Genomic DNA, 16357 nt, shown 5'->3' with positions numbered 1-16357 from the left:
GGTGGTGGGGTCCGTTTGAAGGTGGCAGAAATGGCGGAGGAAGATGCGATGCATACGGAGGTTGGTGGAGTGGAAGGTGAGGACCAGGGGGGTTCTATCCTTGGTGCAGTTGGAGGGTCTTCAAGGGCGGAGGTGCAGGATGTGGAAGAGATGCGCTGGAGGGCATCATCAATCACATTGCAATTGCCATTTCACAGCCACTGGTAATACAGTACTTGCCCTACTCTGAGATTGCAATTGTGGCTGATTTCAATGGGGATACCCTCACTAAAATGCAGATCGCTCAATGTCCAAGGAACAGCCCTGTCAACCCACATAGGAAATTACAAAGAGTCCAATAACTTCACACAAGTGGTCATTGTCTGTGAATGCTTAATTTTATCCTTAAAAGGACAAATTAACTTCTCGCTTCATTTACTGCTTAATTCATCATTCCCCTTCACTCATCCACTAATAACCTCCACCAAGCACAACATAAACCAGTGTTCATCCCCCATCCCCACCAACGCCCCCCCCCCCCCAACACCTATCCCACCCCACCCCATCCCCTGCCACTGCCACCCTACAGACATAGCACTGCTGCAAGCAGTTTTAGTCTCCTTACTTGAGGAAGAATGTTCTGGCTGTGGAGTGAGTGCAATGAAGGTTTATCAGACTGACTCCTGGGAAGGTAGGACCAACAGATGAAGAGAGATTGCATCAGTAGCACTAATTACTAGAGTTTAAAAGAATGAGCAGTGGTCACATAGAAACCTATAAACTTCCAACAGGACTAGACAGGCTAAACTCAGGAAGGATGTTCTCAATGTTTCGAAGGCAAGACCCAGGATAGGCCACTTAGGACTGAGATGAGAAGAAATTTCTTCACCCAGAGCGTGACAAGTCTGTGGAATTCTATGTCACAGAAAGCAACTGAGAATGAAGCATTCAACGTTTCCACAAAGGAGTTAGATCTTAGGGCTAAAAGGGATCAGCAGGTTTGCAGAGAAAGTGGGAATCCAGTAATGAGTTGGTTAATCAGTCGTATTCCTCTTGAATAGGGACGGGAATGCTCGAAGGGCCTACTCCTCCTCTGATACCTCTATGTTTCTTCTCAAATTCTTCCAAAACCCATCCCAACCCTTTCTCTGTTTAACAAGCTGCACATCTTTTGCTTTCTCACCTTCTCCACTCCCATATTGTCACCCTGGTCTTTCCATCAACTCAGCTCCATCCTGGAGCTTTTCTCCTTTCAGATAGGCAAGAACTATCACCTGGTCAACAACTGCCCTGGGAGCCTGAAGCACAAGAGGAATTAGAGGCAAATAAAGAAGAATCCCAATCGCTCAATCCTATTCTCGCAGTCACTAACTCAGAGTGATGTTTAGAGGGTCCAGGACAAGGGTAAAGGCTGGCAAGAGAGCCAGCTCCCTGCAGGTGGTATGGTTCATGTGTTTTTGTGTAGAAGGGACTTTGACAGGCAACATACAGAAGAAAGCTTTTGGAAATGCTTGCAGCTCTGCTATTGTCACAGTGAAGGGTTTTGGTGGAGACAGGATCCCATTTGGTAGAGGATATTACCTGACTTGTTAGCCAACCACTCTGAGGCAAAAGTGAGGGCACACTCCACTTGAATACTTGAAGATCCGATCTGATGCCACCTCTGAAACATGATGTCAAAGTTTTCACTGCAGTAAGAGCAGAAGCCACTCAATGTGTCATGGTGCTGTTGAGGTCAGGAAGTTTCAGCCAGTTGCTGTGTAAGCTCAGACTGCTGGCACCAGAGTTGGGGTACCAATACTTAACAGAACTTTTGGATCTTTCACAAGTCCAACAATCTGTGTGTGATCAGATTACTAGGATTGTTAAGGTTCTACCTCAGGGGAATGACAGTGGCTCATGGAACATGAACTGCAAACCTAATTCTGGATGGCAGCATGTCTGCTCCCATCATCGTGGCAGTATGGTGGCTCAGTGGTTAGCACTGCTGCCTCACAGCACCAGGGACCTGAGTTCAATTCCAGCCTTGGGCAACTGTGTGGAGTTGCATATTCTCCCTGTGTCTGCGTGGGTTTCCTCCAGGTGCTCTAGTTTCCTCCCACAGTCCAAAAATGTGCAGGCCATGCTAAATTGTCCATACTATTCAGGAGAGTGAAGGTTGGTTGCATTAATCATGGGAAATGTTGGGTTGGGGAATAGGTCTGGGATACTCTTTGAAGGGTCAGTGTGGACTTGTTGGGCCAAATGGCCTGTTTCTACACTGTAAGGATTCTATGATCATGCCCTTTCTGTTGCCTGTCAGATAACCAACCTAGACTCCTGCTGCCCATGCCAAGATAGTGCTGCTCAAAGCTGGAATATTTCGACCCCGAGGCACTCATGGATTTTCTCCAAAGCTACCTGTAGTCTTCCCTAGGTACTGAAGATGTCATAGAGTAGGAATAGGAGGGCAGATAAAGATATCCATAGGACAAACACTAAGGGGATGCCCATGAGTGATTAATTGTTTGCTACTGGATTGGTTTGATTTATAATGTTGGTAATAAGTGATTGGTTTTTTGGTGTCTTTCATCATTGTTGCTCAAAAGACATTGAGGTAGTCTGTAACAGAACAGTAATGTGTAGGAATACTGTATAATTTTGGACTGAGTTTATGGAAATCTCAGTTGAATGAGACAATCGTGGACAGCCTGGTTGTAACTAGGATGTGCTGGGTTTATTTTGACCTTTTCTCCTCCTTTTTCTTGGATTGTGACCTTCGTCTTTGCTGCCTCTACATCATCATTCTTTACCACGGAGACATATGGGAATTGCACCCACAGCGTACATGGCTAGGTGAAAGTGACCAGAAACCTTGCACTCACAATCAAGGCCTTCTCCACATGCAGCATCCCTCAGTCTCCCAGTTTCGCTAACTTTATTCTAGAGACTAACTAGGATTTCCACAACCTCAGACAGAACCAGAACTATTCTGGTTAATCAGCAACTATTCTGAAAGCAGTTGATTATACTGTCAGACAATAAGCAATAGGAAAAGGAGGAGGCTGTTCAGCCCCTCGAGCCTGTTCTGCCATTCAGTAGGATCAAGGCTGATGCAACATTTCTCATGTCCATTTGATTCTCCTACTGATCAAGAATCTACCTATCTCAGCCTTAAATATACACAAGAACTCTACCCCCTCAGCTCTGTGTGGTAAGGGGTTCCAAAGACTCAAGATCGTTTGAGAGAAGAAATTCTTCCTGATCTCAATCTTATTTTGAGGTGATGCCCTCTGCTCCTAGACACTTCGATGAAGGGAAACATCCTCCCAGCATTTACCCTGTCAAGCCCGCTGAGAATCTGACATGTTTCCATGAGATCATTCTTATTCGTCTAAACTCCAGTGAGTAACAATTACAGCCTGTTTAACCTTTGCTCCCCTCCATACCAGGAATCATCCTAGTGAATTTTCCCTGAACTGCCTCAAATAAAATTATATCTTTCCTTAAATTAAGGGACCAGAACTGCTCTCAGTACTCCAGATGTGATCTTGCGAGCACCTTAGACCATAAGACCATAAGACATAGGAGTGGAAGTAAGGCCATTCAACTCATCAAGTCCACTCCGCCATTCAATCATGGCTGATGGGCATTTCAACACCACTTACTTGCACTCTCCCCGTATCGCTCAATTCCTTGCGAGATTAAGAATTTATCATTCTCTGCCTTGAAGACATTTAACGTCCCGGCCTCCACTGTGCTCCATGGCAATGAATTCCACAGGCCCACCACTCTCTGGCTGAAGAAATGTCTCCTCATTTCTGTCTTAAATTGACTCCCTCTAATTCTAAGGCTGTGCCCACGGCTCCTAGTATTTCCGCCTGACGGAAACAAATTCCCAGCGTCCACCCTTTCTAAGCCATGTATTGTCTTGTGAGTTTCTTTAGATCTCCCCTCAACCTTCTAAACTCTAATGAATACAATCCCAGGATCCTCAGCTGTTCATCGTATGTTAGGCCTACCATTCCAGGGATCATCTGTGTGGTTATCTGCTGGACACACTCCAGTGCCAGTATGCCCTTCCTGAGGTATGGGTCCCAAAAATGGACACAGTATTCTAAATGAGGCTTAACCAGAGCTTTATAAAGTCTCAGTAGCACAGCGCTGCTTTTATATTCTAACCCTCTTGAGATAAATGACAATATTACATTTGCTTTCTTAACCACAGACTCAACCTACAAGTCAAACTTTAGAGAATCCTGGATTAGCACTCCCAGATCCCTTTGTACATTGGTTTATGAATTTTCTCACCATTTAGAAAATAGTCCATTTCTCTATTCTTTCTTCCGAAGTGTAAGACCTCGCTCATGTTGAATTTCATTAGCCATTTCTTGGACTATTCTCCTAAACTGTCTAAATCTTTCTGCAGCCTCCCCACCTCCTCAGAACTATCCATCCGTCCAACTTCGTATCGTCAGCAAACTTTGCCAGAATGCTCCAGAAACCTTCATCCAGATTGTTAATATATAAAGTGAACAGCTGCAGCTCCAACACTGAAACCTGTGGGAACCATTTGTCACTAGCTGCCATTCCAAAAAAGAACTTTTTATCTCAGGTCTCCCCTTGTCCCGTTTCAGTAAGACTTCCCTACTCTTATATTCCAATGCCTTTGAAATAAGGGTCAACTTCTTGTTAGCCTTCCTGATTACCTGGGTATCTTTAAACTGGTTGGAGGTGGGTCCAATTGTGTATGTTTAAGAGAGGGCTTTAGCTAGAGAAGCAAGGTCAAAAATGGGAGCACTGTTATCCATTAATCTATCTATTCAGTCTATTTGCACGACATATTGTTAATGCCCATATCACCACTTGTACTAATACCCTTAACAAATGAGATTTGGCTCAAAGCCGCTACTACTTTGACACTAAAACAGCACCTGTAGTACCGAATATACAGTCCAATTTTGAGAGCATTGATGTCTCCAGAAATACTCATTCAAACGGTTTAGACATGGGATAAATGTACGGTTGAAGATTAAATCTAACATTTACAAATGTGCATTTATTTTCCTTACACTGAAGCAAAGAATGCTATTATGGCATGGTATTTCAGCTAGTTATTTCTAAGCAGAGTGTAGAAATCATTTTTCATTTTTCTTGGAGGAGTGTTCCATTGATCTGAAACAGGGGCCATAAAGTCAATTCCTGCCCCACATGGTGAACTGCCACCATATGTGGGTTTTGCCTCTAGCAGGGTATTTGTATTTGATGCAGCAATGCCTATGTGAGACGCAGTAATGTGAAAAATAGAAAGGGATAATGTGATATTGAAATATTCAACAAATGTTTAGCATAAGTCCTTATAGATATATATCACATTCACAGCACTTCAGTTTCTGGGCTAAGGTTAATTATTTCAATTACTTGTGAGAATGTGAAGAGGATCTCGATATGAAATAACTATGCCGTTAAAGATTCTTCATAGGGCTCATCTGGCCCAGATCATTTTGCAAAATTTAAGCAAGGAGCATCTTCAATGTGCCCCAAATGTAAAATAAATACCCTCACTCATTGTTTGTGGTTCTGCTACAGGCTCCGTGCATATTGGAGCACTGTGGCAGGAGTAATAGAGAGGGTCTTTAGGACTGAAGTCAAGGTGGACCTGATCTCTTTGCTCCTGGGTCTGGTTAATTTACCTCCCCTGGGAGAAACCTTTTTAACATTCTCACTTTTTGTGCAAGGAAGAACATTCTGATGTGCGAGTGTCTGAGAACCCCTCCGGGTCTGTCGGGGTGGTGTAAGTTAATTATGGAACACATTCCCTTAGACCTTCTTACCAACATGGTGCACCAGAAAACAGACAACTTTTACAAGACGTGGCAGCTCTTTTTGAATTACTTGGAGCAGATCTGTCCTCCATTTTGATTAGGGCTTTTGCCTAGCCATGATGGTTTTGTCTGATAAACCTAAAGCCATAAGAGGAAGAATTTCAAACAAATGTGGGTTTAATCATTAATGCTCTCAAAGATTGAGAGCTATGGTCTTATTGTGTTGAGCTATATTATTTATTTTTTTATTTATTGATTTGTAATAAACGTAGTTTTGATTTCCTTTGTAGAGCAGTATAGTAGTTGGTTTATTATTTCTTTTGATGCTATGATGCTATATTTTCATGTTTCTGTAACTTTCTAACTTTGTAAAGAAATGTTTTCAATGAAAATATTTTTTAGAAAAAGTATTTCAGTTACATAGTTTAGTACACTTTCACAAACATGTCATGCTTCAAGCAGCTCCAGTTAAGATAGAATCTGAGACTTTTCTATTAACAGGTTATGTGTGCTGAGATGGTGCTTTTATCACGATCATTTCTTTTAAAGGTATCCTATATATTATCTGACAGCCATAACACAACACATGGAATACTGACAGAAGTGTGGACTATGCAACATTGTTTAAGATGCCCATTCAATGTCCCAAATGAAAATCTGAAAGAAATGCAAGCATTTATTTAAATTTGTTGTAAGATTGAACATACCTGAAAATATCTGAATTTGGATCGTTCTGAAAAATTGGCATTCAGAAGCAGGTGGTACACCACTAACCCATTGAATAATGTTAAAACAGTCAAACCTTTGCCAGTTCTATTTAAAGAGATTTTGAGCTCTCTTGTGGTAAATCTTTTAGGTCCAGGCCTCTAGCATGCTTTAGGTAACTGGCAAAAGAAACAATGTGGCATGAAAAAAATCTTGTTTACACAGCAATGTTTAGGATCTGAAATACACTGCTGAGAGTGTGATGAAGGCATTTGACATAAGCCAGCCTTTAAGAAAACCTCGTGACAGCTCTGACTCACTTGGAGGATGGTTAGAAAGTTGAGACCTACATTTCAGAGTGTACTGGTGACTGGTAATGAAAGGCTGCTGCAAGGATACTTTGCATGCAGGGTCAAGCACCCAGCTCACCGATTGGATCAAGTTGCACATGTTCGCTTAACACTCAAACACTTAGCACCCACCTCCATGCATGCAGTATCCACACTTTGTCTTGCCTTGCCATGCTATGCCATGCTTGTTAACACATAGATGTTTGAGCCAGAGCCTGAGTTCTCCCATATCGATGAGCTTTTTAGTGCAGGCACACAGACAGGCTGCCTGTCAGTAGGAATCTGCCTGGGGAATGGCAGGCTGTGTGGCAATCTGCAGTGTGTACCAGTTACCTGTGCAACAAATACATATATTCAACCAAATGGTTATGTCAGAAAGTGGGTACGGACTTGTCCTCAGTCCAGACTAGGGGTGCCTGCAGTTGGCCACAGGGTCAATCACTCATGAATACAGGCTGTACACAGTCCAGCAGACTAGTCATGGCTAGTTGTGCACTTGAATTGATCATGGTCAAGATATATTTCCGACTGCTGTTCCAGCAGTGCAGAAGACAGCAGTCAGTAGTCTAGGGTCAAAACAAGAATTCAGGGCAATAATGTATCTTTAGTTAGGGAGTTGCAAAGACAGCAGATAGGGTCTGGCCAGTCATGTCCAGGAGCTGTTCATCAAAGTTGGTTAGGCATCTGAATTGAATCCAATGCTGACGGTCTGTGTGGTTAGCAATGGGGAAGGTACAGGGAGTCGGTAGTGTTTGGAGCAAAGGGGACCGGTTTTGAAATTAGTTTTTTTAATCATTCATGGGACATGGATGTCACTATACAGGCCAGTATTTATTGTCATCTCTCATTGCCCAGTTGAGAGTTGAACTTCTGTGCAACTGGCTCCTTCCCAGAAGTAAGGGTTAAGCTGTGTGGGATCTCTTAGATTTGCAGCCAGAAATGTATCAGCACAGTAACAAGGTCATCTGAGAAAAGATTTTCGCATTGGGTTTTATTGGTCCCCAGTAATGAGGGCAGTAGGATTCAGGAATATAGCTGGTACTATCGACAGCACACACGTGGCTCAGAGAGGGCTGTATCAATGTGCTGCAGGATTCATCAACAGAAAGGGCTTCCATCTGATTTTCCTTCAGGTGAATCTGTGATCATTTTTACCACTTCCTGGAGATGTGCCCTCTACCCTGGCAGCGGCCATGGCTCCTACATCCTTCTCGGGGCCTGGTGCTATTGAGGGTCCAGGAGCCTTATAAAGCTGGGGGACAAGAGCAAACCACTGCGATCATGGCTCATGACATTATTACATAACCTTGAGACTGATGTGGAATGCAGAAACTATGCTGCTTATGTCTCCCCCAGGTTCATGGTGGAGCAGATTCGATAGGGCTGTTGAAGGTGTGGTTCAGTTATTTGGAACAGTCTAGGGAGTTCCCTTCCAGTATAGTCTGGGCAGAGTGTGTGGCATCATCTTGGTGTGCTTTGCTTTGCATAATTGGAGCAGGCAATGATGTGATGAGCTGGATGCTGAAGAACTGGGAGCAGTATACCAGAGAAGAAGATGAGGACACTGAGGAAGATGAAGTCCTTCTTGCACAGTGCAGAGCTCACCAATGTGTGAAGCTACAGGCGAGGAGTTGGTTCACACCCAGTCCCGGTAGATGAGAGTTGGGGCAGCAGACCATTGGGGAATATTAAATAGTCATTGGTCATCATGCCAGAATTAGTTTTGTGTTCCGTTTTACCCCACCTGTAAATAAAAGCTCATCTTTGGAATTGTCCAATTGCTTGCTTGTTTGTGATGTTCACCTGGAAAATGACAGGATGCAGGTCTACAGCTGCTATAGGTGACAGAGTACAGGTGACATAGAGAAGGTGTTCAGATGGGATGTCACTAAGCACAGGTAAAGTGTGTGGCATGATGGTTAAACAGTAACAGGTGTGATAGAATGGGATCATATGTGCGAGGGAGGGTCAGCCATGTGTTAATGTACAGCATGGCAGTGTGGCTACTGCACCATTAGGCTGCCAGTGAAGGTCAATCTGAGATAGCTGAAGATGTTTGGGTGCACTTTGAAGATGGCACTGGTGCCAGGATGTATGTCTTCTGTCAGATATCTGCTGGGTACTCAGTTCTTCCAGGAAAGCCAGGTGACTGAATAAGGCCAGAATCAGGTAAGAGGATCATCAAAGAGATGAGGGTGATTAGTTAATGAGGTGAGTTTGGTACAAGCAATCTCACTTGGTCTTGCTACTTAGTCAAGTCACTAGATAGTGGTCCAGGCCACTGCTGTGTCTCAATCAAAAAGGAACACACAGCAGTACAAGATGATGGCCAATGTTGTGTGCTCCATAATTTCATAACGCATTGGGAATGATTAATGAGCATCTGGAGATAAAGAGCATAGTTTTTTTTCAGTTAGAATGTCAGGACTTTATTTTATTTTGTTTAACTGAAAAACCTGTAGCTTGGAAAGATTCTTTGTAGTTTGCAGAAATCCTGGCTGAAGTTAAATTTTAGAAACAGTTTCTCCAAGACAAAGGCATTCATTCGGAAACATTAGCACATAGGTTACTATGTGTAAGGATATTAGTTTGAGCGTTCCAGACCAGAGGTGTTTGGTTAAGCTCTAAAGGGGTCATTCAAAGCTGAGAAAGCTAGTGATGTGAATAATCAAGGAAGAGGCTATCAAATTCTTAAGACCAGAAATTGAAATAAATTGTTCAGTCATACTTATAGATCTGATAGTGTTTGAATACTATATTGTGACAGTATTTGGATAAAATTGAATATATTTTTATTATTTAATTTAAAATCTTGTGTTACATACTAATTGCTTGATTTATGCTATTTTATCTTCACTCCTTTTAGAAACATTGAAAAAGGAGCAGGAGGAGGGATTCAGCCTTTTGAGCCTGCTCCACTATTCAATATAATCATGGCTGATTGTCCAACTTAGTTCCCTGCTCCCAATTTCTCCCAATCGGCTTTGATCCCTTATGTCTGATTTCCTTCCCACCTTTTGCCTCTTTGTTTTGTATGTTTAAAATGCTATTAAGGTTCTGTATTGTGAAGACTGAGGCGAAATGTGTGAAATAATACCTCCACCATGTCCTCACCCCCAGCCTCATTTTCTAAGGGGTCTATCTACGCTTTGGCCTCTTTCTTCCTTTTCTATACTTAAAGAAACAGTCGTAGTGCCCATTGTTTTAATACTTGTTAGTTTATTCTCAAAGATTGTTATACTGCCTGCATTTACAATACTTGTGAGGATATTCTCATTGGTTATTACACTGGCCATTTCCATATTTTTTGCTAGTTTACCCTCATAGGTTATTTGCTTCTTTTTGTGGTCATCTTCTGCTGGTTTTTAAAATATTACCAATCCTCTGTTTTCCCACACAAATCATTGTTTCACTGTTATTTTCTTTTCAATTTGATTCTAGTGCAGTCCTGATGTTCCAGTCCTCACCAAGCCAACATAGTAATGCATTTACATGTGTGAGTTGGAGACTTTCCACCAGTGTTTACAGGACTATTTTGGTTAACAAACTTCTGTTTTATCATTCAAACCAGATCTGCAGCATTGTGTACATATGTTTCAATGGAAGAACACCTTTTCAAATAAAAAAAAACAAAATATTATCCATCATGCCAAATCTCAGTCTGGGATTTGACTTTACCAGTAATAATATCAGCTGTGTCCTAGCACTCCTGTCAAGGAGGTCCCTTCTGCTCAATCTCCTGATGATCATTCTCATCTTCATCCCCAGATTATTGTTGTTTCCCACATTTATTGTGCATCCAGTCCATTTCCAGGCTCCACATGGGAAGTGTACAGCATGCCACAATATTGGGGGACACCCTTTCTGGCTGTACTGCAAGGCATTGCTAATATTGTCAAGTCCCCAGAACTTCACCTAAATGGAGACCTATGATCTGTGGCACTATGATACTGATGAAAGTATGAGTAGCATTTGGGTGGCACAGTGGCTCAGTGGTTAGCACTGTTGCCTCACAGCACCAGGGTCCCAGGTTCAATTCCAACCTCGGGTGACTGTCTGCGTGGAGTTTGCACATTCTCCCTGTGTCTGCGTGGGTTTCCTCCAGATGCTCTGGTTTCCTCCCACAGTCCAAAGATGTGCAGGTCAGGTGAATTGGCCATGCTAAATTGCCCCATAGTATTAGGTCAATTAGGCAGAAGGAAATGGAACTGGGTGGGTTACTCTTCAGAGGGTCGGTGTGGACTTGTTGGGCCAAAGGGCCTGTTTCCACGCTGTAGGGAATCTAATCTAATCTAATCATCATTCTAATTCAGTCTGTGGGTCTTGTACATGTAGCCCCTCCCAGCATAGCTGATAATACATCTCCCAGCAATTCCCTGTTTGCCCAAGGAGGAGTCAGGAACCAGAAAGTTCTCTAATATGTTAGCATCATGGTAGCTCCCAGGATATCTAATACAAGCCTCTAGAATCTGGCATCAAATATTACAAATAACCTGAACATTAAATGAGTGGATGTCTTTTCTGTTGACAAGCTCTGCAGGTTGGTGGTAGGGCACTGCCCAAAGCAATGTGCATTCACTTAATGTATCCTACACCTGGAGGAAGCCAACAATGGTAGAGAATCCCAGGCTGCTTGACTCTCTTTAATCATACACAGGATGTGAAGAGCTGTGAATTAGAAAAAATGGCACCAGTAACAATCCAGGAAACAAATGGACAAAAAAAACTGAACTGTGGAGGCAAGATGGCAGAGAAAGTCCATCAAGATAGTATTCAACTAGGTGTGGTTTCAAGCAGCTCTTGCAAAACTGAGTCCATAGGAATCGGGGGCAAGCTCTCCATTGGTTAGAGTCATATCAATCAAAAAGGAAAATGATTGTGACTGCTGGAGGTCAATCATCTTGGCCCAAGGACTTCCTGAAGCAGTTCGCCAGGTTATCGTCAAAGACCCAGTCAGCTTCGATGGCTTCATCAATCATAAGTGCCTCCAATCATAAGTCAAAGGTGTGGAGATTTGCTGATAATTGTACAAAATTCAGCACCATCCACGACTCCTCAGAAACTGAAGCAGTCTGTGTTCATACGAGAAAGACCTGGACAATATCCAGCTTGACCTGGTAAGTGGCAAGTAACATCTATGCTACACAAGTGCCAGGGAAAGTTCATCTCCAACAAGAGGAACTCAAAACATTTTCCTCGACATTCAATTGCATTACCATCACTGAAAGTTCCAATATCAACATCCTGCGAGTTACCATTAACTAAAAACTGAAATAGGGCTTTTGCCTGAAACGTCGATTTCGCTGCTCCTTGGATACTGTCTGAACTGGTGTGCTCTTCCAGCACCACTAATCCAGAATCTGGTTTCCAGTATCTGCAGTCATTGTTTTTACCGCCTTAAAAACTGAAATAGACAAGCCACATACGTACTGTGGCTGCATGATGACTCCAATTGTCCTTTAGAAGGTTTTCAAATTCAAACAGTTTTACTCCACTCCTGAAGAAAAAAGTAGAAATGTGGAAGCAGTCATTTTGTCCCATCATTGTGCAGTTAGCTTTGGATCAAAGATAGCAATGTTTCAACTTCGTGTTCCTACGAGTGACTTGCAGGCTCTGCTTGAAGCACAAGACGGTGTATCCTTTTCTGTTACTGTCCCTGGGACCACTTTGATCTTCTAGCTTCCTACACTATCCTCTCCCAAAACTTCCTTTCTGTTCAGCTCCTTCATAAAATCAGTAATGATTTTCCAATTTACTCCCAGAGCCCATGGCTTTCCAAATTACCATGCACTTATTGATCCTACACCTTCCCCATGAAATGGCCAAAGTGATGGTGACCTTTGAAAGCCATGCCTTCCAGCTCATCCACCCCAATCCCACACCTATAGCTCACATTGTCCCCTTTCACCTTAATCATTTGCTTAGTAACTCAGCACATTGAAGCCCATCACAAGTTTGAGTTGCCCACACTCCCCAATAAGCCCCTTATCATTATTGAGCAAAGCTCCAAGACTGACAAGATCCACCCCTTGGCAGGACACTCCTCAGTGAACATGGCCTGACTCCCAACTGATGACTCCAGAGACCCCGAATGATGTACCTGTACTGCCCGACTTGCATGTGATCTGCAGTACTGATCATAACCCAATCCCCAAACCTGAAGAACATGGACCCCTGAAGTTTGTTAAACCAGCATCTAGTGTTTTGTGTCCAACAACTTGGGCTGCAATCAGAAAAGTCCATTGACTGACTGTAGTGGCACCCTATGACTGACTGTAGTCCTCCATGACCCCACTAAGGACTACTCCCTTTTGACTTTCAAACACAGCCATTTGGTTGAACCGCATACAGTATGTTTTGTAGTAAGCTCTAGGTATGACACTAATGCCTCATGTTGCTGTACAGTGGCATGTTCACCCCTTGACTGATCAGTGCTCCCCACAGTGACACACTTCCTGTCTCTACCTCTATTTTGAAAAGCAAAGCAAGCTTTGTGCATGCTAGAGTGTTGGCAGCATCAAGTTAGTGCAAAGTAAATGAACTCTATGAAATCAAGCCAAGGACCACCATATGCATCCTATTTAGATGTGAGCTATGCATACGTGTTTCCATGCACAAAAGGATCCGACAGAACCATAGAAGTTGGTGTCCTTGACCTCCAAAACCAAGGGTTGAATGGCTGAATTAATGTGAGATTTAGACTGAGAGTAGGCACATAAACAAAAGCATAGTGTGAATAAAGGAGAACCCTAAAGCCTTCTATAGGTATGTGAAGAATAAAAGGATGACAAGGGTAGGAATAGGGCCAATCAAAGACAGAAGTGGGAAGTTGTGTGTGGAACCTGTGGAGATCAGAGAGGTGCAAAATGAATATTTCTCATCAGTTTTCACTCAGAGAAAGGAGAATATTGTAGAGGAGAAGAATGAGATATGAGATATTAGACTAGAAAGGATTGAGGTTAGGAAGGAAGAGGTGATATTAATTCTAGAAGGAGTGAAAGTAGACAAGTCCTCTGGGTTGGATGGGATTTATCCAAGGATTCTCTGAGATGTTAGGGAGGAGGTGTTGGAGCCTTTGGCTTTGATCTTTGAGTCATAATTGCCTATAGGACAATGTACCAGAGAACTGGATGATTGCAAATGTTGTGCCTTTGTTCAAGAAGGGCAGTAGAGATGACCCAGGTAATTACAGACCAGTGAGCCTTAAGTCTGTTGAAGGAAAAGTTTTGAAAAGTATTATAAGAGATAGGATTTATAATCATCTAGCAAGCAACAATTTTATTGCAGATAGTCAACATGGTTTCGTCAAGGGCAGGTCATGTCTCACAAACCTCATTGAGTTTTTTGAGAAGGTGACCAAGCATGTAGATGAAGGTAGGGTAGTTGACGTGGTGTACATGGACTTCAGTAAAGCCTTTGATAAGGTTCCACATGGTAGGCTGTTGGAGAAAATGCAAAGGCATGGGATTGAGGGTGATTTAGCAGTTTGAATTAGAAACTGGATTTCTGTAAGAAGGCAGCGAGTGGTGATTGATGGAAAATATTCAGCATGGAGTCCAGTTGCTAGTGGTGTGCCACAAGGATCTGTTTTCGGACCACTGTTTGTCATTTTTATCAACGACTTAGACGCAGGCAGAAGTGGATGGGTTAATAAGTTTGCCGATGACACTAAAGTCAGTGGAGTAGTGGACAGTGTTGAAGGTTGCAGGGGGACTTGGATAAACTGCAGAATTGGGCTGAGAGATGGCAAATGGAGTTCAATGCAGATAAATGTGAGGTGATTCATAGATTAGATTACTTTACAGTGTGGAAACAGGCCCTTCGGCCCAACAAGTCCACACCGACCCGCCGAAGCGTAACCCACCCCTACCCCTACCCCTACATTTACCCCTTACCTAACACTACGGACAATTTAGCATGGCCAATTCACCTGACCTGCACATCTTTGGACTGTGGGAGGAAACCGGAGCATCCGGAGGAAACCCACGCAGACACGGGGAGAACGTGCAAACTCCACACAGTCAGTCGCCTGATAGATTTATTCTTCACTTTGGGAAGAATAACAGGAAGGCAGAATACTGGGTCAATGGAAAGATTCTTGGTAGCGTGGACGTGCAGAGGGATCTTGGAGTCCATGTACATAGATCCCTAAAAGTTGCCACCTCGGTTGATAGTGCTGTTAAGAAGGCATACGGTGTGTTAGGTTTTATGGGTAGAGAGATTGAGTTCCGGAAACGTAATGTCATGCTGCAACTATACAAAACTCTAGTGCGGCCACACTAGGAATATTGTGTATAGTTCTGGTTGCCCCATTACAGAAATGATGTGGAAGCATTGGAAAGGGTGCATAGGAGATTTATCAGGATGTTGTCTGGTCTGGAGAGAAGGTCTTATGAGGAAAGGCTGAGAGACTTGGGTCTGTTCTCATTGGAAAGAAGAAGGCTAAGAGGGGGTTTGATAGAGATATACAAGATGATCAGAGGATTAAATAGGTTAGACAGTGAAAGTCTTTTTCCTAGGATGATGATGTCAGCTTGTACGAGGGGGCATAGCTACAAATTGAGAGGTGATAGATTTATGACAGATGTCAGAGGCAGGTTCTTTACTTAGAGAGTGGTAAGGGTGTGGAATGCTCTGCCTGCCTGTAGTTTAACTTGGCCACATTAGGGAGATTTAAACAATCCTTGGATAGGCACATGGATGATGATGGAATTGTGTAGGGGGATGGACTTAGATTAGTTCACAGGTCGGCATAACATCGAGGGCCAAAGGGCCTGTTCTGCGCTGTATTGTTCTATGTTCTATGATTGATGGTTTGCTATTGATGACTTGCATGGGTGAAGAGTGGTAAAAATGTAGAGGAGGATGGTTTTCATGAAGGGATAGATATTGTGGTGAAGACAGAGTTAGTTGCTCTGATTTACAAATTAGGAATCAGTACTGTCTGGTTTCTTGGGAAAGTAAAGGAGAAATGTAAGTGGCACAATAATGAGATGAGTTGGAGGTTTAATGAGATAAAAATGCATGGAGACAAAATACTTGCAACTCAGTAGTGAGATTCTAAAGTCACTATTTAAAGCTTAAGGGGAAATTCAGAATTTCTTTTTCAACTTCAAGATTCCAATTTTTTCATTCTGTGTTTTCCAATTTTTTTGTGATTACCATGCACTCCAGAGAAGGGGAATTTTTCCCTCTTGTTCTATATTGAACTCAGAATCTCTTTAAATAGTACCTGTGAAATTTGCCTTTGGGATCCTACTGGTGCAGGACTGCACATTGCCCGGAGTGATCCCCATCACAAATCTGGCCTCTTCCTCCACAAGTCTTCCCTTCATTCAATGTATGACTTGTCTGAGACCACAGGCAGTGCATCAGGTACTCAGTTTCCTAAAGGTAAAAGTAATGTTTTCCTTCCACATTGATCCTCAACTCACCTTTTGTCCCACCCAGACCAATGGTGTCAGATGGCTGGACGGGTCCAATCCTCTCACTAATTGACCCAGGACTCCTGTAACAATC

At 42.9% G+C, this 16357-nt stretch overlaps 1 long non-coding RNA gene across 2 annotated transcripts in view; it reads right to left on the bottom strand.

Annotated features, from left to right (window-relative positions):
• Window positions 1-16357, bottom strand: part of LOC148149611 (uncharacterized) — a 155025-nt gene that overhangs the window by 133310 nt on the left and 5358 nt on the right. For both annotated transcript variants that reach the window (XR_015757530.1, XR_015757531.1), the window contains exon 2: window positions 16273-16357. This is a non-coding gene — a long non-coding RNA (uncharacterized LOC148149611). The remainder of the gene's footprint in view (window positions 1-16272) is intronic.

This window comes from Chiloscyllium plagiosum, unplaced genomic scaffold (genome assembly GCF_037043375.1).
Source record: "Chiloscyllium plagiosum isolate Xiang-an unplaced genomic scaffold, Cpla_swu_hap1 HiC_scaffold_7, whole genome shotgun sequence".
In the NCBI taxonomy this organism is placed as follows: Eukaryota; Metazoa; Chordata; class Chondrichthyes; order Orectolobiformes; family Hemiscylliidae; genus Chiloscyllium; species Chiloscyllium plagiosum.
Note: the sequence above shows the minus strand (reverse complement) of the source record. Positions and strands in the feature narration are given on the sequence as shown.